Raw genomic sequence first — 23383 nt, forward strand, 5'->3', positions numbered from 1 at the left:
GGGGGGGGGACATCCATCCCCACATAAATATTTCACCCCTACAACTCCTTACAATCTAAACATTGAACAGAACCCCCTCCTCCCCACAAAAAAAGGTGAAAATCTCCCAATCCCTACACCCACTTCAAACATGCTCCCGACCATTACATAGTGCCAGCATCCCGGTTCCCAAGCATTGCCACTCAGTTCTCCCCCCAGTTTTTGCTCCTTAATGAAGTTTTCGGCTGCTTCTGGGGTCTCGAAATAATACTCCCGACCTCCGAACGTCACCCATAATGTCGCCAGTAGATCACCCCAAACCTGATCTGCCGCTGGTACAGCACCGCCTTGCCTTGTTGAACCTGCCCGCCGTTTTGCCCACTCGGCTCCGATGTCCTGATAAATCCAGACATGATTTCCCTTTCCAATCGCAGCTATGCTTCTCCCTGGCCCACCGTAGAATTTTCTCTTTTCTCCACAAATTTATGGAGCCTCACGATCACCGCGTGTGGCGGCCTCCCCAGCTCAAGGCTTCTGCCTCAGAGACCTACGCTCAGTCCACTTCAGGTGCCTTATCCAGCACCCTTCTGCCACCAGCCCCGCCAGCATCCTCGAGACGTAACTTGTGGCACTCACACCTTCCACTCCTTCAGGTAGGCTCATTATTCACAGGGTTCTGTCTTCTCAGGTATTTTTCTGCTCCTCAACCTTTGCCCTCAACGTCTTACAAAAGTATCCAAGGAGCCCCACCTCCGCCTCCAGAGCCACCACACAATCGCTGTGGTCCGAGATCACTCCTTCAATCTCCCAAATCTGTGACCCCTGCACCTCCAACACCTCTCCATCCGCTCCAAAGTACTCTTCAGGGGTGCCATAGCTCCTGCAATGGCCTTTGCATGATCCTCACGCATTTCTTCCCTCTGCTTATGGAATTCCTCTTGACAAAAGTCATCAGTCCCTGTATCTGGGGCTTTCCAGCGTGCCCCTCCCCCACCTGCATGCTGGAAGAGACCTGTTGCTGCAACACCAGACTGTTTCAACTTTCCAGCCAAATTTCTCACTGCTTTCTGCCGGGTCTGGCGATCAGAGACATACCATTCAGGGGTAAACTACTCCTCTACATTCACCTACGCCTTTTCATCAAATCTCCACCTGGATCTGCGTGAAAAGAGCCCTTTTCTGTGACTTTAAGCAGGAACAGCCCTGTATGTGGACCACTCACTCCATGGTCACAACCGGAAGTCCGAAAAGTATTTTTTCTACGAACAGCTCAAACAGATCATTTAGTACATGAAAAAAAAACGTAATCGGGCAACACAAGGTACACAATGTACATACATAGACACCGGCATCGGGTGAAGCATAAAGGAGTGTAGTATTCATCAGGTCAGTCCATAAGAGGGTCTTTAAGAGTCTGGTAACAGCGGGGAAGAAGCTGTTTTTGAGTCTGTCGTGCGTGTTCTCAGACTTTTGTATCTCCTGCCCGATGGAAGAAGTTGAAGAGTGAGTAAGCCAGGTGGGAGGGCCTTTGGATTATGCTGCCCACTTTCAATCAGCAGCTGGAGATGTAGATGGAGTAAATGGATGGGAGGCAGGTTCGTGTGATGGACTGGGCTGTGTTCACAACTCTCTGAAGTTTCTTGTGGTCTTGGGTTGAGCAGTTGCCAATCCAGGCTGTGATGCAGCCAGATAGGATGCTTTCTATGGTGCATCTGTAAAAGTTGGTACGAGTCAGTGTCGACATTTCCTTAAGTTTCCTGAGTTAAGTATAGGCGCTGTTGTGCTTTCTTGCTGGTAGCGTCGGCGTGGGTGGACCAGGACAGATTTTTTGGTGATGTGCACCCTAAAGAATTTGAAGCTGTTAACCATCTCCACCTCGGCCTCGTTGATGCAGACAGGGGTGTGTACAGTACTTTGCTTCCAGAAGTCAATGACCAGCTCTTTAGTTTTGTTGGCATTGAGAGAGTGATTGTCGTTGTTGCACCATTCCATTAGGTTCTCTATATCCCTCCTGTATTCTGACTCATCGTTATTCGAGATCTGACCCACTATGGTCTGTCGTCAGCAAACTTGCAGGTGGAGTTCGAACCAAATTTTGCCACGCAGCCTTGTCTATACAGGAGTATAGTAGGGGGCGAAGTACGCAGCCTTGCGGGGCCCCGGTATTGAGGACTATTGTGGAGGAGGTGTTGCTGTTTATTCACACTGATTGTGGTCTGTGGGTCAGAAAGTCGAGAATCCAGTTGCAGAGTGAGGAGCCAAGTCCTATGTTTTGGAGCTGTTTTCCAGCGGTGGGACTTGGTGCAAGGGTTCTGCTGCCTCTGCCAGTATGTGTTTACTGTCTGATCTGTCTGACTTGGAGGGGAGGAAGGAATGAAGGATGGAAGAAAGGAAGGGGCCGATAAGTCAGGGAACCCTGATCTACAGTGACCCGGAAACGAGGTACTGCAGATGCTGCGACTTCCATTTCGAAGTGGAACATGTTGGAAATACTCAGCGGGTGTGCATTGTTTTCTGCTGCCTCCTTTGTTCCTGTGACTCGGACTTTGGACTGGAAGGTGACCTGATGCTGGTGCTGCAGGAGAGGAGTGGTGGTGGCCCGATTCTACTGTCTTGTGATACCATTGGACTACTGGTGCTTTTTGCACTGGTGACAATGAACTGCCCCAATTTGGGTGCTGGTGTTGCTTTGTATTGCTACTTATTTGCCTTTTTTGGGATCATGTCTCTGCAAAATTGGCTGTTTGTTGTTTGTGGCTGTTCCATGCCCCTGTGTCAGTGTGATACTTCTTGTGGACGATGATACTCTGAGCTCCTTTCCACTGATGTGGAATGTTTCTAATGTGGTTGTTTTTTTCCATATATTTCTTAGTTTTTGTTCTATTTTGCCTCATTTTATTGTAAAAAGGGACTGTTGTTGGGTGGGGCGGAATGTTTTCACTCTCTCGCCATGCCCCCTATCGGTGTGACCTTGTCGGGAGGGTGGGGGGTGGGTATGGTATGGGTGTGCACTGGCTTGGTTTCTGGTGGTTTCATTTTATTGTTGTTTGTTCTGTAATTTGCTTTGTCATTTGGTATGATGGAACTGTTTTTAAACTGAAATATACTCGCCCTGACTTGATTATTTGCAGCATTTTCTGTTTGGAAATTAAAGCTAGAGATGGGTGGTCAGTTCCCCCCGGTCGGGGGTGAGGGGGATTCACACTCATTTCCCTCATGCTTATTATCAGTGATTATCAGCTTTACACGAGAGTGTCCTCACTTCAATCTTGCCTGTAAACTTTGTGTTCCAAATCGTTACTGAGGAGCAATTAACAGGAAGTTTAGTTTCATGTTGAACATTGGGACGGTTATTGTCTCATTCTTTAAAAGGGTTACCTCCAGGTGCTCCGGTTTCCTCCCACAGTCCAAAGATGTGCAGGTTAGGTGGATTGGCTATGCTAAATTGCCCTTAGTGTCCAAAATGTGGGGTTACTGGGTTATGGGGATGGGGTGGAGGTGTTGACCTTGGGTAAGGTGCTCTTTCCAAGAGCCGGTGCAGACTCGATGGGCCGAATGGCCTCCTTCTGCACTGTAAATTCTATGATAATCTAAAACTGATCCACTATGACCCAAAAGCAAGATGCTGCAAATCCCACCTCAAAACAGGCTGTAACTTCCTCTGTGGCATGATGACCGGAAGTGTGGCCGTACAGGCAAGCACGCACTAAGAGCGTGGCATTTAACTCCTGGTCATTATTTGTTTGACAGTTTGAAGCTTTCGCTGTGCTGAGCAGCTGAATGAAAAATCCAGCAGCAGCACTAACTTGGGCCACTTACCTGGATTTTAGATGAGGTTTTACACCGTTGTATTTACACTGAAAATTTTCAGTCTAGCAGAGGCAGGAGACGTCAGAAAACATTTGTTTGGTAGGTTAATGTGTTATATTATTAGGGTCTCGCAATTATAAATATGTTTAAAATGCAAATAAAGTGAAAGGAAGATGTATGTGCATGTACATAAGGGGTTAATGTGTAATCAGTAGCACCACATGATCACTGGAAGGCCGGACCAACAGGGGTATAAAAAGCAACCACATTGTGTGTCTCTCTCTCTCTTGGGTGCACTGTGACCAGGGCAGTATCAGATTAGTACAGATGGCTAGTGGAATTACGTATAGTTACTGTAGTTAGATCTTGTTAACCTTATCACTAGAATCAAAGTTAAAGTAAAGAACTCATGCAGATGACACTAAAGTCAGTGGAGTTGTGGACAGTGCGGAAGGATGTTACAAGTTACAGAGGGACATAGATAAGCTGCATCGCTGGGCTGAGAGGTGGCAAATGGAGTTTAATGCAGAAAAGTGTGAGGTGATTCATTTTGGAAGGAATAACAGGAAGACAGAGTACTGGGCTAATGGTAAGATTCTTGGCAGTGTGGATGAGCAGAGAGATCTCGGTGTCCATGTACATAGATCCCTGAAAGTTGCCACCCAGGTTGAGAGGGTTGTTAAGAAGGTGTACGGTGTGTTAGCTTTTATTGGTAGAGGGATTGAGTTTTGGAGCCATGAGGTCATGTTGCAGCTGTACAAAACTCTGGTGCGGCCGCATTTGGAGTATTGCGTGCAATTCTGGTCGCCGCATTATAGGAAGGATGCGGAAGCATTGGAAAGGGTGCAGAGGAGATTTACCAGAATGTTGCCTGGTATGGAAGGAAGATCTTATGAGGAAAGGCTGAGGGACTTGTGGCTGTTTTCGTTAGAGAGAAGAAGGTTAAGAGGTGACTTAATTAAGGCATACAAGATGATCAGAGGATTGGATAGGGTGGATAGTGAGAGCCTTTTTCCTCGGATGGTGATGTCTAGCACAAGGGGACATAGCTTTAAATTGAGGGGAGATAGATATAAGACAGATGTCAGAGGTAGGTTCTTTACTCAGAGAGTAGTAAGGGTGTGGAATGCCCTGCCTGCAACAGTAGTGGACTCGCCAACACTAAGGGCATTCAAATGGTCATTGGATAGACATATGGACGATAAGGAAATAGTGTAGATGGGCTTTAGAGTGGTTTCACAGGTCGGCGCAACATCGAGGGCCGAAGGGCCTGTACTGCGCTGTAATGTTCTATATGTTCATGCAATTACTGTTATAGTTACTCAATAAACCTTTTGTTACTACTGGACGAGTACGAGTCTTCTTCATCGAGACTCAGAAGACCTCATCATTAACCAAGGATTGAGTAGCACATGTTACCTACCACACAGGTAACAAAACAAAAGACACATATATATTTTTTAAACTTTTGATTTGTCATGAGGCTGTTAATTCCATTAAAGGAACTATATGGGATAGAATGCGGTGATCACTCACTAACAGCTATGATTGTCCACCTAAGATACTCAGTGTTACTGTCTACAGTTCTGTGGGTCACTGCGTGGCTGAAAAGCCTGATCGTAGAGCCGCATCTTCAATCATTCACTTGGCAGGAGTTTCCTAATGGTGGGATCGGTCTTTGGACGCTACTTCGCAGATACTCCTTTTCCGGGCCTCCTCTTGCCAATTTCCTTAGTTTCCTGAGGAATTATAGGTGCTGTTGTGCTTTCTTGGTGGTAGCATCGCTGTGGGTGGACCAGGACAGATTTTTGGTGATGCTCACCCCTAGGAATTTGAAGCTGTTAACCATCTCCACCTCGGCCTCGTTGATGCTGACAGGGGTGTGTACAGTACTTTGCTTCCTGAAGTCAATAACCAGCCCTTTAGTTTTGTTGGCATTGAGGGATTGAATTGTGACCCTTCAATCAGGAGGTTCTTCCAAGTAGGTCTCTTCTAAGCAAACGTCTATGTTCCATTTCTTGAGGTAAGCCTACAAGGTGACTTTGAAGAGCTTCCTATGTCCCCGTTGTTCAGAACCCTTCCTTGAGGTGGGTGAAGAAAATTTGCTTTGGCAGTCGGGACTCTGACATCCTAAGCATATGGGCAGCCCAGCGGAGTTGGTTTCAGATGATCATGGCCCCTATACTGGTGCTATTGACTCCTTGTTGAAGACCTTCGACCGTGCGGAGAGGAGGTATTTGTGAGAGGTCCTGGGGCAGTTTGGGTTTGGGTAGGGCTTTGTAGATTGGGTCCAGCTGCTGTACCAGGCGCCGGTGGCGAGTGTGCAGACGAACCCAGTGAGCTCAGAATATTTTAGACTGAGCCGGGGGACGAGGCAGGGATGTCTACTCTTCCCACTGTTGTTTGCCCTGGCTATAGAGCCATTGACGATGGCGCTGAGAGCATCAAAGGGATGGAAGGGCTAGTCTGGGAGTGGTGGTGGGGGAGGGGGGGGGGGGGGGGGGGGAACACAGGGCCTCGTTGTATGCGGACGACCTACTCCTATATATTTCTGACACGGATTCTAGGTGAATTTGGCCAGTTCTCGGGGTACAAATTGAATGTGGGTAAAAGCCAGGTTTTTGTGATGCAGGCCAGGGTGCAGGAGAGGAGATTGAAGGAGTTGCCGTTTAAAGTGGTGGGAGAGAGTTTTCGTTACTTGGGTATTTAGGTGGCACGGGGATGGGAGCAGCTACATAAATTAAATCTGGCCCGATTAGTGGAACAGATGAAGGAGGACTTTCGGAGGAGGGACATGCTCCCATTGTCACTGGCGGGGAGGGTAGAGACCGTAAAAATGACAGTTCTCCCGGGATTTTAGTTTGTTTTCCAGTCCCTCCCTATTTTTATACCAAAGGCCTTTTTTAAGCGAGTGAATATGGTGATATTTGGGTTTGTGTGGGTGGGTAAAACCCCGAGAGTAAAGAAAGTGCTGTTGGAGCAGAGCCAAGGGGCTGAGTGGGCTGGCGCTGCCGAACATTAGTAACTACTACTGGGTGGCAAATATAGCCATGATTAGGAAGTGGGAAGTGGGGGAGGGGTCAGTGTGGGAGCGGGTGGAGGTGGCCTCATGTAAGGGCACAAGTTTGGGGGCATTGGTAACGGCTCCTCTGCGTTCTCACCAGCCCGGTACCCCACAAGCCCAGTGGTAATGGTGGCCCTGAGAGTTTGGGGGCAGTGGCGGAAGCAGAGTGGAGGGAACGTCGGTGTAGGCTCCAATTTGTGGTAATCACCGGTTTGTACCGGGGAGGATGGATAGGGGGTTTCGGAGGTGGCAGAGAGCAGGTAGAGGCTGGGGGATCTGTTTATTGATGGGAGCTTTCCCTGTTTGGACGATCTGGAAAGGGAATTTGAATTACCGGGAGGGAATGGGTTTTGAGATATGCAGGTAAGGGATTTTGTGTGAAGGCAGGTTGCGACCTTTCTACTTCTATCGCCGAGGGGATACACGACAAGGTAGTCTCTAGAACGGGGGGGTGGGAGAGGAAGGTATTGGGAATCTATAAAGAGCTTATGGAGTGGGAGGAAACCCAGATAGGTGAGCTAAAGCATAAATGGGAAGATGAGTTGGGAAAGGAGTTAGAGGCGGGTCTGTGGGAGGATGCCCTGTGCAGAGTCAACATGTCCTCATCATGTGCCAGGCTCAGCCCGATACAATTCAAGGTGGTTCACCGGGCACACATGACGGTGGCCCGGACGAGCAGGTTTTTTCGGGTGGAGGACAGGTGTGGTCGGTGTGCGGGAGGGCCCACAAATCATGTCCACATGTTTTGGGCATGTCCGAAGCCTAGGGGATTCTGGCAGGGATTTGTGGATGTCATGTCCACGGTACTAAAAATGAGGGTGGCGCCGAGTCCAGAGGTGGCGATTTTCAGAGTGTCGGAAGACCCGGGAGTGCAGGGAGTGAGAGAGGCCTTTGCCTCCTTGGTAGCCCGGAGACGGATCTTACTAGCATGGAGGGACTCGAAGCCCCCAAAATCAAGGGTATGGGTTAGCGACATGGCTGGGTTTCTCAGGCATGAGAAAATTAAGTTCACCCTGAGAGGATCAATGTTGGGGTTCGTTCAGAGGTGGCAGCCATTTATCGACTTGTTCGAAGAAAACTAAACTGGGGACGTTTCTCATGTTAGGCGAACGTGATAACTACTACACTACAGAAATACTGTGTGCGGAATGAGAAAGAGGCTTCTATGGAATATTAACCTGTGCACTAATTCTACACTTGTCCAGCAGGAATATAATTGGGCTGGGATATTTCAGAATGCTGCGCATTCAATCATAAATTGATCGAATAATGGGATGGGAAAATGACACAGCTCATTAGACCATAAGACATAGGAGCAGAATTAGGCCACTCGGCCCATTGAGTCTGCTCCGCCGTGCAATCATGGCTGATATTTTTCTCATCCCCATTTTCCTGCCTTCTCCACATAACCCCTGATCCCCTTATTGATCAAAAACCTATCTATCTCTGTTTTAAAGACACTCAGTGAATTGGCCTCCACAGCCTTCTGCGGCAAAGAATTCCACAGATTCACCACCCTCTGGCTGAAGAAATTCCTCATCTGTTTTAAAGGATCGTCCCTTTGGTCTGAGATTGTGCACTCTGCGTCTAGTTTTTCCTGCAAGTGGAAACATTCTCTCCATGTCCACTCTATCCAGGTCACGCAGTATCCTGTAAGTTTCAATAAGATGCCCCCTCATCCTTCTAAACCCCAATGAGTACAGACCCAGAGTCCTCAACCGTTACTCATAAGACAAGCTCTTCATTCCAGGGATCATTCTTGTGAACCTCCTCTGAACCCTTAGGAGGACATTCGGCCCATCGTACCTATGACAGCTTTTTTTCAAATAACTCAAATAAAAGAAAAATACTGTGGGTGCAGCAAATCTGAAATAAAAACAGAAAATGTTGTATAAAGTCTGCAGGTCTGGCTGCATCTGTGGAGAGAGAAACAGAGTTAATGTTTCAAGTCCATGTGGCTCTTCTGCAGAACTGAGGGACAGAAATGTAATGAATTGTATCGCACAGTGTATGATACTGTATTCAGTTAATATTCAGCAACAAAGATAAATTATTGATCTTTTCCTCACTCAGATTAAAACTGTCGGTGAACATATCTGCCTTTTGTGTGTATTCGGCGACTGTGATAGCCACTGCAGTACAGAAACACTATGATTTGTGTCCACAAACTTCCTGTGCTGTTTAAAATGGGCCCATTTATTTTATACTGCCTCTGCTCATTCTGCCTTCAAAATATATCATTGACGGTGAATCCCTTTGGGATGTCCTGAGGGGGTGGAAGATGCTGAATGAACACAAAAACAGCTGATTTTAAAGTTATAGATTTTGAACCAAAGATTACATTGGGATTGGGATGGCATGGTGGTGCAGTGGTTAGCCTACAGCACTGAGGACCCAGGTTCGATCCTGGTCCCAGGTCGCTGCCCATGCAGAGTTTGCACATTCTCTCTGTGTCTGCATGAGTTTCATCCCCACAACATAAAGATGTGCAGGATAGGTGGATTGGCCACACTAAATTGCCCCTGAATTGGAAACAAATAATTGGGTACTCTAATTTATTTTTTAAAATTACATTGGGATTGATATTCAAAGTTCAGCTATTTTACTACAGAAACAACTTCAGCTGGGAGTCAGTGAATGAACAGGAAAGATCCCAGACAGCGGTACTTCAAGGTACAGTACAAGCCCGACAGCTCAATTAGCTCCACTCTCAGCTCAGGAGAGCTGAACAACTCCGCATACTGTCCACAGTAGAGTTCTCCTGATGCAGTGGAACCAACATTCCTGCTTCAATTAACAGCAACCAAAGAAAATGGATTAGTACGTCAGTCTGATTGCAATTTGTGGAATCTTGCTGTGCACAATCTGGCTGTCATGAAACTGGGACAACTGGGGCGCAATTCTCCGGAAACGGCGCAATGTCCGCCGACTGGCGCCCAAAACGGCGCAAATCAGATGGGCATCGCGCCGCCCCAAAGGTGCGGAATGCTCCGCATCTTTGGGGGCCGAGCCCCAACCTTAAGCGGCTAGGCCTGCGCCGGACGAATTTCCACCCCGCCAGCTGGCGGAAAAGGCCTATGGTGCCCCGCCAGCTGGCGCGGAAATGACATCTCCGGGCGGCGCATGCGCGGGAGCGGCCGCTGACAGCTTCCCACGCATGCGCAGTGGGGGGAGTCTCTTCTGCCTCCGCCATGGTGGAGACCCTGGCGGAGGCGGAAGGGAAAGAGTGCCCCCACGGCACAGGCCCGCCCGCGGATCGGTGGGCCCCGATCGCGGGCCAGGCCACCGTGGGGGCACCCCCCGGGGCCAGATCGCCCCGCGCCCCAGGACCCTGGAGCCCGCCCGCGTCGTTTTGTCATGCCGGTAAGGTAGGTGGTTTAATCTACGCCGGCGGGACAGGCATTTTAGCGGCAGGACTTCGGCCCATCCGGGCCGGAGAATCGCGCGGGGGGGCCCGCCAACTGGCGCGGCGCGATTCCCGCCCCCGCCGAATCTCCGGTGTCGGAGACTTCGGCAACCGGTGGGGGCGGGATTCAGGCCAGCCCCCGGCGATTCTCTGACCCGGCGGGGGGTCGGAGAATCTCGCCCCTTATATTTATAGATCATGTTTAATGTAATAAAATAACCCAAGGTGCTTCAGAGGATTTTCATTTTAAAAAAATTGACGAGTCAGATGGGGTGATATTAGGGTACCTGGACACAGCCTGGATTGGAGGTAGATTTTAAGAAACATCTTTAATCAGGAGAGGTTTAGGGAGGGATTTTCAGAGCTTCATATCAAGGCACAGTCACCAATGGTGTCGTAATTCAAATTCAGGAATGTTCAAGAGGCCAGACTGAGAGGACAGCAGATATCTCAGAGGGTTGTGTGACTGGAGATTACAGAGATAGGGAGGAATGAGGCCATGGAGGGATTTGGAAACAAGGACGTGGATTTCAAAAGCGAGACATTTACCAGGAGCCAATCATAGATTATCATAGAATTTACAGTGCAGTAGGAGGCCATTCAGCCCATCGAGTCTGCACCGGCTCTTGGAAAGAGCACCCTACCCAAAGTCAACACCTCCACCCTATCCCCATAACCCAGTAACCCCACCCAATACTAAGGGCAATTTTGGACACTAAGGGCAATTTATCATGGCCAATCCACCTAACCTGCACATCTTTGGACTGTGGGAGGAAACCGGAGCACCCGGAGGAAACCCATGCACACACGGGGAGGATGTGCAGACTCCGCACAGACAGTGACCCAAGCCGGAATTGAACCTCTGACCCTGGAGCTGTGAAGCAATTGTGCTATCCACAATGCTACCGTGCTGCCCAAATGTATGTCAGAAAGACCAGGGGTGATGGGTGAACGGGATTTGGTGTGAGAAAGCACACAAGCAACAGAGTTTTGGATGATCTCATATTTCCGTGTGGGGGTGGGGTGAATGTGTGAGGCAGGCCAGGAATATATTGGAATCGTCAAGTCTAAAGGTAACACAGCCTTGGGCGGCACATGACACAGTTCCAGCTTCGGGTGACTGTGGAGTTTGCACTTTCTCCCCATGTCTGTGTGGGTTTCCTCCATAGTCCAAAGATATGCAGGTTAGAATATGGCAAAGAGCAGGAGTAACGCAACTGAAAGATCTGTTTGTGGATGGGAAGTTCGCAAGTCTGGGAGCGCTGACCAAGAAATATGGGTTGCCCCAAGGGAATGCATTCCGGTATATGCAACTGAGGGCTTTTGCGAGGCAACAGGTGAGGGAATTCCCGCAGCTCCCGACAAATGAGGTGCAGGACAGAGTGATCTCAAAGACATGGGTGGGGGACGGTAAGGTGTCAGATATATATAGGGAAATGAGGGACGAGGGGGAGATTATGGTAGATGAGCTGAAAGGGAAATGGGAAGAGCTGGGGGAGGAGATTGAGGAGGGGATGTGGGCGGATGCCCTAAGTAGGGTAAACTCATCGTCCTCGTGTGCCAGGCTAAGTCTGATTCAATTCAAGGTGTTACACAGGGCGCATATGACTGGAGCACGGCTCAGTAAATTTTTTGGGGTAGAGGATAGGTGTGCGAGATGCTCGAGAAGCCCAGCGAATCACACCCACATGTTCTGGTCATGTCCGGCACTACAGGGGTTCTGGGTGGGGGTGACAAAGGTGCTTTCGAAAATAGTGGGGGTCCAGGTCGAACCAAGCTGGGGGTTGGCTATATTTGGGGTTGCACAAGAGCCGGGAGTACAGGAGGCGAGAGAGGCCGATGTTTTGGCCTTTGCGTCCCTTTTAGCCCGGCGCAGGATCCTGTTGATGTGGAAGGAAGCCAAGCCCCCGGGTGTGGAGACCTGGATAAATGACATGGCAGGGTTTATAAAGCTGGAACGGATTAAGTTCGTCCGAAGGGGATCGGCTCAAGAGTTCACCAGGCGGTGGCAACCGTTCGTCGAATACCTCACAGAAAGATAGAGGGAATGGAAAAGAAGAAGGTAGCAGCAGCAGCCCAGGGGTGGGGGGGGAACCAGAAGGACTCTCAGGGTTGTTAATATATATGTATAATATGTATAGGTCGTTGCTATAAATAATTGTATATTGGACTGTTAAATCATATTTTTGGAGAGTGTTTATCTGAGACAAGGCAGTTGCCATTTAGTTTTAGTTTTCGTTTTTGTTTATATTATTTATTCTTTGTTTATAAAACAGGTCATTGTTATTTATACGGTTATATTATTGTGTAAAGGATACACAATGTACTGTGATGGTTGACCAAAAATTTTCAATATTAAAAAAAAAAGATATGCAGGTTAGGTGGATTGGCCATGCTAAATTGCCCTTTAGTGTTCAAAGGTTAGATGGGGTTATGGGGATAGGTCAGGCATGGGGCTAGGCATGGCCCTAGCTCTTTCTAAGGGTTGGTGCAGTCTTGATGGGCCAAGTGGCCTCCTTCTGCGCTGTAGAGATTTTATGATTCTATCAAACGAGGGTTTGAGCAGCCTATGAGCTTGGATGGGGAGGAGACAGGCAACATGTTGGAGATTTAAATATCTGTGGAAGGTTCCAGGAGAGCAACCACTCGGAAGCGATGACGGTTTAGAAAAACACTATTTATTTACCTTTTCGAATACACACCTACTCCCCGAAGGATCTCCTGCGCCGAGCCCACACTTGGACCGGGGTGTTTATGTCCCAAGGTCCCCTAGGTTAAGGGTGTAGCTCCGCCCCCTAATCTGGGGAGATCACCCACTCAGGTGAAGCTATGAGGGAACCACATGGTGCAGACCCTGTGACCTTGGGTCGCGATATAACACCCCTCCCTCCCTCCCAAGTCCGATATGTCATCCATCTCGATGGCTGGAGGGGGATAATCCTTCAAGCTCTGCTTTCTTGGCTCTCAGGTGTCCGCTATCCCAGACCTGGAGGCGTATATCGGACTGGAGACTGGAGACCGACGTTTTTGGGCCAAATGCCTGGATGGTTCCACCGTTCGGTCGGCATCACTGGGCCTGTTGCGACATCTGTTCGCTGAGTCTCCATGTGAGAATCGGGGTCCGATGAGTCGGCAGCCCCCATTTCCAGATAAAGGGGTAGCACTTCCTCACAAGAGGTCAATGGCAGCTGTGCTGCAGCAAGAGGTACCGCTGGCCGGGGAACTCCAGGTGGGTTCGAAGACCTGTTGGGCATGGCTGTGGAGGTGGTCCATGTGCCTATTCAACTCCTTCCCCTGAACACGCAGAGTACGAGACTGGCCCTGATCACTTAGCCACTATCCCAGGGTCCACAACCGTTGGCAAAATTTCAGACACAGACTGTCACCCAAAGACAAGTCCGTGATGGGCCTGGGTCAACATGTGTCGCAGTGGTCCTGCCGATAGCAGACTTTTCACCGATATCAGGCAGGAAAAGGCTCAATGACATGCGCAACCGATGGCCCATTATCAGCTCAGAGAGTGCAACGCTGGTAATGGTGTGTTGGGTAGTAGAATAGGAATCGGGCCAGACGAGTTTCCTGAGAACTAAAGGTCTGCTTCCGCATCCCTAACTAAGTCTGCACCGCCCGTTCAACCAACCCATTGGAGGGCGGGTGATAACGTGCAGTCCTCACATGGTGGACACCGTTCATTTTCAGGAAATCCCCAAATTCCGCACTCATTAAAGTTATGCCTTTGTCCGACACTAAAACCTTGGGACGTTGGTGGGTACTGATAGTTTAGTGGAGCTTCTCAATTTTGCCTCCTGACGTCGTTGTGTACATGTGGTGGGCATCCATCCACTTTGAGTGGGCATCCCTGGTGTGTAAAGACATTGCTCCTTGAAAAGGTCTCACAACGGGATCATATTGGCCTGGCCAATTCCAACCTCATCTCGAGTGTAAAGTCCCAGACAAGCGACCACTTGGAAGCGATGACTGTTTAGAACACACTATTTGTTCACCTAATCAAATGCACTCCTACTCCCTGAAGGATCTCCTGTGCCTGCCTACACTCAGGCCGGGGTTTTTATATCCTAAGGTCCCCTAGGTTAAAGGTGTAGCTCCGTCCCCTCATCTGGGGGGATCACACTCAGGTGAAACAATGGGGCACCTAATGGTGTCGACCCCATGACCTTGGGTCGGGGTGTAACAATTTGGTATTAGTGGTGGCGTGGATATGTGGTCAGAAACTCATCCTATTCAGGGGATAGATAGTATCCTTTGTGAGCAGGATAAAGAGTCCCGCATGGTATGTTGCCTGCCCGGTGCTAGGGTGCGGGACATCTCTGACTGGCTTGAAAGGATACTGGAGAGGGAGGGGGAGGATCCAGTTGTTGTGGTCCATGTCGGTACCAACAACGTAGGCAAGTCTAGGAAAGAGGACCTGTTTAGAGATTATAAAGAGCTAGGATTCAAATTAAAAAACAGGTCCTCAAGGGTCATAATCTCCGGATTACTGCCCGAGCCACGTGCAAATTGGCATAGGGAGGCAAGAATAAGGGAAGTTAACACGTGGCTGAAAGAGTGGTGTGGGAAAGAGGGGTTCCTTTTCATGGGACACTGGCATCAGTTTTGGGACAGGGGGGACCTATACCGTTGGGATGGTCTCCACCTGAACCGAGCTGGGACCAGCGTTCTGGCGAAAAGAATAAATAGGGTGGTCAATAGGACTTTAAACTAAAGATTGGGGGGGCAGGGAACGTCAGGGAACCAAGAGGTGAAGTAATCAGTGGGAAGCGTAGCTGCTTAGGAATACAAAAAAGCACAAAAAGACAAAATTCAGGAGAGGTTACGATAGTCCCCATCCCACAAAATATGACAGTGTATGGAAAGGCTCAGTAAACCAAGGTTCACCACACTAAGAAAACAAAAAGGGAACGGTCAATAGAGAATTAAAGGTGCTATATTTAAATGCGCGCAGTTTACGGAACAAGGTAGATGAGCTTGTGGCCCAGATTGTGACTGGCAGGTATGATGTGGTAGGCATCACAGAGACATGGTTTCAGGGGGTTCAGGACTGGCATTTAAACATCCAGGGATTCACAACCTATCGAAAAGACAGGGAGGTGGGCAGAGGGGGCGGGGTTGCCTTGTTAATTAGGAATGAAATTAAATCAATAGCACTAAATGACATAGGGTCAGATGATGTGGAGTCTGTGTGGGTAGAGTTGAGGAACCACAAAGGCAAAAAAACCATAATGGGAGTTATGTACAGGCCTCCTAACAGTGGTCAGGACCGGGGCACAAAATGCACCACAAAATAGAAAGTGCATGTCAGAAAGGCAAGGTCACAATGATCATGGGGGACTTCAATATGCAGGTGGACTGGGTAAATAATGCTGCCAGTGGACCCAAGGAAAGGGAATTCATTGAATGTTTACAGGAGGGCTTTTTGGAACAGCTTGTGATGGAGCCCACGAGGGAACAGGCCATTCTGGACTTAGTGTTATGTAATGAGCCAGACTTGATTAAAGATCTTAAAGTAAGGGAGCACTTAGGAGGCAGTGATCATAATATGGTAGAATTCAATCTCCAATTTGAAAGAAAGAAGGTAGAATCAGATGTAAAGGTGTTACAGTTAAATAAAGGTAACTACAGGCGCATGAGGGAGGAACTGACAAAAATCGACTGGGAGCAGAGCCTATTGGGAAAGACAGTAGAACAGCAATGGCAGGAGTTTCTGGGAGTAATTGAGGACACAGTACAGAGGTTCATCCCAAAGAAAAGAAAGGTTATCAGAGGGGGGATTAGGCAGCCATGGCTGACAAAGGAAGTTAGGGAATGCATCAAAGCAAAAGAGAAAGCCTACAATGTGGCAAAGAGTAGTGGGAAGTCAGAAGATTGGGAAGGCTACAAAAACAAACAGAGGATAACAAAGAGAGAAATAAGGAAAGAGAGGATCAAATATGAAGGTAGGCTAGCCAGTAACATTAGGAGTGATAGTAAAAGTTTCTTTAAATACATTAAAAACAAACGGGAGGCAAAAGTTGACATTGGGCCGCTCCAAAATGACGCTGGTAATTTTGTGATGGGAGACAAGGAAATAGCTGAGGAACTAAATAAGTACTTTGCGTCAGTCTTCACAGTAGAAGACATGAGTAATATCCCAACAATTCCGGAGAGTCAGGGGGCAGAGTTGAATATGGTAGCCATCACAAAGTAGAAAGTGCTAGAGAAACTAAGAGGTCTAAAAATTGATAAATCTCCGGGCCCAGATGGACTACATCCTAGAGTTCTAAAGGAGATAGCTGAAGAAATAGTGGAGGCGTTAGTTATGATCTTTCAAAAGTCACTGGAGTCAGGGAAAGTCCCAGAGGATTGGAAAATCGCTGTTGTAACCCCCCTGTTCAAGAAGGGAACAAGGAAAAAGATGGAAAATTATAGGCCAATTAGCCTAACCTCGGTTGTTGGCAAGATTCTAGAATCCATTGTTAAGGATGAGATTTCTAAATTCTTGGAAGTGCAGGGTCAGATTAGGACAAGTCAGCATGGATTTAGTAAGAGGAGGTTGTGCCTGACAAACCTGTTAAGAGTTCTTTGAAGAGATAACAAATAGGTTAGACCAAGGAGAGCCAATGGATGTTATCTATCTTGACTTCCAAAAGGCCTTTGATAAGGTGCCTCACGGGAGACTGCTGAGTAAAATAAGGGCCCATGGTATTCGAGGCAAGGTACTAACATGGATTGACGATTGGCTGTCAGGCAGAAGGCAGAGAGTTGGGATAAAAGGTTCTTTTTCGGAATGGCAACCAGTGACGAGTGGTGTCCCGCAGGGTTCAGTGTTGGGGCCACAGCTGTTCTCTTTATATATTAACGATCTAGATGACGGGACTGGGGGCATTCTGGCTAAGTTTGCCGATGATACAAAGATAGGTGGAGGGGCAGGTAGTATGGAGGAGGTGGGGAGGCTGCAGAAAGATTTAGACAGTTTAGGAGAGTGGTCTACGAAATGGCTGATGAAATTCAACGTGGGCAAGTGCGAGGTCTTGCACTTTGGAAAAAAGAATAGAGGCATGGACTATTTTCTAAACGGTGACAAAATTCATAATGCTGAAGTGCAAAGGGACTTGGGAGTCCTAGTCCAGGATTCTCTAAAGGTAAACTTGCAGGTTGAGTCCGTAATTAAGAAAGAAAATGCAATGTTGTCATTCATCTCAAGAGGCTTGGAATATAAAAGCAGGGATGTACTTCTGAAGCTTTATAAATCATTAGTTAGGCCCCATTTAGAATACTGTGAGCAATTTTGGGCCCCACACCTCAGGAAGGACATACTGGCACTGGAGCAGGTCCAGCGGAGATTCACACGGATGATCCCAGGAATGGTAGGCCTAACATACGATGAACGTCTGAGGATCCTGGGGTTATATTCATTGGAGTTTAGGAGGTTGAGGGGAGATCTAATAGAAACTTACAAGATAATGAATGGCTTAGATAGGGTGGATGTAGGGAAGTTGTTTCCATTAGCAGGGGAGACTAGGACCCGGGGCACAGCCTTAGAATAAAAGGGAGTCACTTTAGAACAGAGATGAGGAGAAATTTCTTCAGCCAGAGAGTGGTGGGTCTGTGGAATTCATTGCCACAGAGGGCGGTGGAGGCCGGGACGTTGAGTGTCTTTCAGACAAAAGTTTCTAGATTTCTCGAGGAATTAAGGGCTATGGAGAGAGAGCGGGTGAATGGAGTTGAAATCAGCCATGATTGAATGGTGGAGTGGACTCGATGGGCCGAATGGCCTTACTTCCGCTCCTATGTCTTATGGTTTTATGGTCTTATTCTAGGTTTGGGTTTGGCGAGGGCTTTATCCGGTGGGTGCGATTGCTGTACCGGGCGCCTGTGGCAAGTGTGCGCACGAACCGGCTTAGGTCGGGGTATTTTAAATTGCACTGGGGGACGAGGCAAGGGTGTCCCCTTTCCCTGTTATTATTTGCTCTAGCCATTGAGCCGCTGGCCATAGCGTTGAGAGCTTCAAGGAACTGGCAGGGGCTGGTCCGGGGAGGGGGGTTGGGGTGGAGCATCGGGTCTCGCTCTACGCGGATGATCTCATGTATATTTCGGACCCACTGGCGGATCTTAAGGGAATTTGGCAGTTTCTCGGGGTATAAATATAACGTGTGGAAGAGCAAATTGTTTGTGATCCAGGCTAAAGGACAGAAGAGACTGAGTGAGCTGCCGCTGAGGAGGGTAGAGAAGAGCTTTCGTTACCTGGGTATACAGGTGGCCTGGAAGTGGGATTTTTTGCATAAGCTTAATCTGACCCGGCTGGTGGATCAAATGAAAGGGGACTTTAAAAGATGGGACATGTTCCCACTGTCTCTGGCGGGGAGGGTACAGACCGTGAAAATGACGGTCCTCTCCAGGCTTCTATTTGTATTCCAGTGCCTTCCCAACTTCATCCCGGAGGCCTTTTTCATGTGGGTTAATAAGATCATCTCGGGATTTGTGTGGGCGAACAAGACCTCGCGAGTAAAGAGAGTTCTGCTGGAACGCAGTCGGGGGGAGGGTGGGCTGGCGTTGCCGAACTTTTGCAACTACTACTGGGCGGCCAACATTGCCATGATCAGGAAGTGGGTATTGGGGGAGGGATCGTTATGGGAGCGGTTGGAGGCGGCGTCACGCAAAGGCACCAGTTTAGGAGCGCTGGTAACGGCACCTCAGCCGTTCTCGCCGGCCGGTTACTCCACAAGCCCGGTGGTGGTGGCAGCACTGAAGATCTGGGGACAGTGGAGGTGACACAAGAGGGTGGAAGGAGTGTCGGTCTGGACCCCGATATGTAATAACCACAGGTTCCTGCCGGGCAGGATGGATGGCGGGTTCCAGAGCTGGCAGAGGGCGGGTATCAGAAGGATGGATGACCTGTTTATAGATGGGAGTTTTCCCAGCCTGCAGGCGCTGGAGAACAAATTTAAACTGCCGCCAGGGAACGGCTTTAGGTATCTACAAGTGCAGACCTTCCTGAGGGAACAGGTGGTGGCCTTCCCGCTGCTGCCGCCACGGGGGATACAGGATACAGTAGTGTCCAGTACCTGGGTGGGGGAGGGGAAGGTGTTGGGTATCTACCAGGAGCTGTCGTAGGCAGAGGAAACCCCGGCGGAGGAGCTTAAGGGCAAATGGGAGGAGAAGTTAGGAGGAGAGTTAGAGCTGGGTCTGTGGGCGGAAGCCCTAAGTAGGGTCAATTCCTCCTCATCACGCGCTAGGCTTAGTTTAATCCAGTTTAAGGTGGTCCACCGGGCGCACATGACGGCGGTGAGGATGAGCAAGTTTTCCGGGGTAGAAGACAGATGTGCGAGGTGTGGGGGGAGCCCAGCAAACCATGTCCATATGTTTTGGGCATGCCCGAAGCTTGAAGGGTTCTGGCAGGGGTTTGCCAGGGCAATGTCCAAGGTGCTAGGTACGCAGGTGATGCCGAGTCCAGAGGTGGCGATCTTTGAGGTGTCAGAAGACCCGGGAGTTCAGGGGGCGAAAGAGGCCGACGTTCTGGTCTTTGCCTCCCTGGTAGCCCGGAGACGGATCCTGTTAATGTGGAGGGACTCGAAGCCCCCCCCACCCCCCGAGTGTAGAGACCTGGGTCAGCGACATGGCTGGGTTTCTCAGCCTCGAGAAAATAAAGTTTGCCTTAAGAGGATCAATGTTAGGGTTCTCCTGGAGGTGGCAGCCGTTCGTCGACTTTCTTGGGGAAATTTCATTTAAAATGTCGGCAGTAGTAGCTTTCCGAGAGGGGGGGTAAGTGTTGTGGTTTTTTTTTGTTAGTTTAGGTGGTCTGTGAAGACAGAGCCGTTGGGGGAAATATCTATTTTTGCACTATGTGAATGTTTAACGTTTATTGTTCATTTTCTCTTTTTGTTATAAAATTCTACAAATACTTCAATAAAAATATTTGTTTTAAAAACTCATCCTATTCGATACAACACAGAGATTGTCAAGAGCGTGGTTCAGCCACAAGACAGTTCCCAGGGAGAGGGATGGAATAGGTAGTTAGGGAATGGAATTTGCAGTGGTGACTGAAGACAATGGCTATGGTCTCCCAATTTTTAATGGGAGGATATTTCTGCTCATCCAGTACTGATATAGGATAAGCAGTTTGATCATTTAGTAACTGTGGAGGAGTGGAGTTGGATGGCGGTGATGTAGAGCTGGGCGTTGTCAGTGTACATGTGAAAACTAACATGATACTTTTGGATAATGTTGCCTGGTGGCAGCATGTACATGACAAGTATGAGGAGCCAAGGATAGATCCTTGGGGGACACCAAGTACAAGGACTTTGGAGAAGAAAGGGAGGTTACAGATGATATGGGAATTTGCAAAGATGGTCAGGTTTAGGGTTTTGTTTTAGAGCGGGTGATATTGGTGGATTTAAAGATGAGTGGGACAGTACCAGAAAAGAGAATCGTTAACAGTATCAGCTAACATGGGGATGTTGCGGGATTAGAAGATTAATGAGAATAAGGTCGATGGAGCAGGAGGTGGTTGTAGTGGACAAGATGAGCAGTGAAAGGGCATGAGGGGAGATGGGAGAGAAACTGGAGAAAAATGTGAGATCAGGGCTTGGACAACTGGGATCTTAACAGATAGTTTCTCCTGGTGGGCCAGTGGAAGGGAGGGAGGCAGCAGAGGCAGCTAATCGGATTGTCTCAATCTTAGTGATAAAGAGGCTCCATGAGCTCCTCACACTTGGTGTTGGAGGTGAGAATGGAGGATATTGGAGAGGGAGAGCCCTTCAAAAGCAGCTAACTTGTGTTAGGGATATGGAAAAGATTCAATACAGTATTTAGCACAAAGCTGATTTATTTGATTCTTATCCAGAGTTCTAGATACTGTAAACGGATTGGAGTTATGAACTACAGCAGAAATAGACCACAATGAACATGGTTCGATCCTGGTTATGATTATTAGCGAAACCTAATCACTGTTGTTACTTGTGAATTTGCTGATGTTTGAGCAAGCGGGCTGACTGAGTGAATTTCTTCCCACACTGGGAACAGGTGAACGGTCTCTCCCCAGTGTGAAGTTGCTGGTGTGCAGTGAGTTGAGACGACCACCTGAACCCGGTCCCACAGTGAGAGCACCTGAACGGTTTCTCGTCAGTGTGAACACGTTGATGGGATATCAGTTCCTCTGAACTTTTAAAGCACTTCCCACAGTCTGAGCATTCAAAAGGTCTCTCGTCAGTATGAACTCGCTGGTGTCTCCACAGGGTGGATGTCTGACTGAATCCCTTCCCACACTCGGAGCAAGTGAACGGCCTCTGTCCAGTGTGAATTCGCTGGTGCACAGTGAGTTGAGATGTTGTCTTGAACTCAGTCCCACAGTGAGAGCACCTGAACGGTTTCTCCTCGGTGTGAACACGTTGATGGGTCATCAGGTTCGCAGAATTTTTAAAGCATTTCCCACATTCTGAACATTTAAAAGGTCTCTCTTCAGTGTGAACCCGCTGGTGTTTAAACAGGTTAGATGACTGAGTGAATCTTTTCCCACACTCGGAGCACGTGAACGGTCTCTCCCCAGTGTGACTGCGGCGATGCGTTTCCAGGTCTGATGGGTAATTGAATCCTTTCCCACAATCCCCACATTTCCACTGTCTCGCCTTGGTGTGATCAAAGCTTTTACTGTCCATTTTCAAAGGTTGATGATCCTCTGGTCCTGATGAATCGAGATACTCTGTCAGATGCTGATGTGATATTTGGTTTCAATTTCCCAACAAAAATCTTCCCATTCTAATACCCTGTGAAATTGATTGGAAACAGAAAAAAGGGAGTGAGAGAGAACCCACAAAAACACAAAGTCAGGTTGTAAAATTGAGCTGAATTAATCTGGTAATTTGTGGGGCCGGCACTAGGAAAATGTGACCATGCAAACTGCTGGATTGTCGTAAAAATCCAACTGGTTCACTAATGTCCTTCAGGGAAGAGAAACTGTCACCTGGTCTGGACCTGCACAACACTCTGACTCAAAACAATATAAGAAATTATGACAAGATAAGACAAAATAGAGAGCTTGCTCTGTCATTCAAAACAGCATGGTGGCAAAGTGGTTAGCACTGCAGCCTCACAGCGCAAGGGACCCCGGTTCATTTCCGTCCTTCGGTGACTGCCTGTGTGGAGCTTGCACATTCTCCCGTATTTGCGTGGGTTTCTTCTGGGTGCTCCGGTTTCCTCCCACAGTCCAAAGATGTGCAGGTTCATAGAGTCCCTACAGTGAAGAAGGAAGTCATCCAGCCCATCGGGTCTGCACAGACCCTCTGCATGAGCACCCTGCTTATGCCCATTCCCCTGTCCTATTTCCGTAACCCACCTAACCTGCACAACTTTGGACAATAATGGGCAATTTAGCATGGTCAATTCACCTAACCGGCACTCGATTGGCTATGCTAAATTACCCCTTCGTGTCCAGGAATATGCAGGTTGGGTTATAGGGGATTGGACTTGTTGGGCGGAGGTGTGGGTTTAGTTGGGTTGCTCTTTCGGAGGGCCGGTGCAGACTCGATGGGCTGAATAGCTTCCTGGTACAGTGTAGAGATTCTATGAAAACAATTGTGGCTAATGTTGGGTTGCAACTCCACTTTCCTGCCAGTTCCCCATAACCCTGAGAGATCAGAAATCTCTCCATCTCAACATGAAATATATTCAATTATGGAACATCCACAACCTGCTGTGTGAGAGAACTCTGTGTGATAAGAGAGAATAAGCCAGAGAGGGGGAGTGGGAGAGGCAGGGGGTGGGAGAGAGATTTAATAGACCTAAAACTAAACCAGAACTTGGGGCAGAATCTCCCAAAACCTCAAACTCCAGAACCAGGAAGGCAGAGAGGGTAGCAGGTGTCTGTGAACACCATGACCTCCACGTCACACATTGTCCTGACTTGTCTGACACCCATTAATGAATGGACAGAAATTTCTATCTTTTAGATATTGTCTTCAATCTCTGTTTCAAATTCCACTCTCTGCCAATGATTCCATCCCTTTCAGTGACAACTGTCTGAGACTGAAACAGACTGTTCACAATCCTGGTGAAACCTTTCACCCCAAGATGAGGTGCAGCACGGTAGCATAGTGGTTAGCATAATTGCTTCACAGCTCCAGGGTCCCAGG

General features: G+C 48.4%; 1 protein-coding gene across 2 annotated transcripts in view; it reads right to left on the reverse strand.

Moving 5' to 3' along the window:
- LOC140420824 (uncharacterized) overlaps positions 1-23383 on the reverse strand; it is a 136215-nt gene that overhangs the window by 36424 nt on the left and 76408 nt on the right. The window lies entirely within an intron of this gene.

This window comes from Scyliorhinus torazame, chromosome 5 (assembly GCF_047496885.1).
Source record: "Scyliorhinus torazame isolate Kashiwa2021f chromosome 5, sScyTor2.1, whole genome shotgun sequence".
NCBI lineage: Eukaryota > Metazoa > Chordata > Chondrichthyes > Carcharhiniformes > Scyliorhinidae > Scyliorhinus > Scyliorhinus torazame.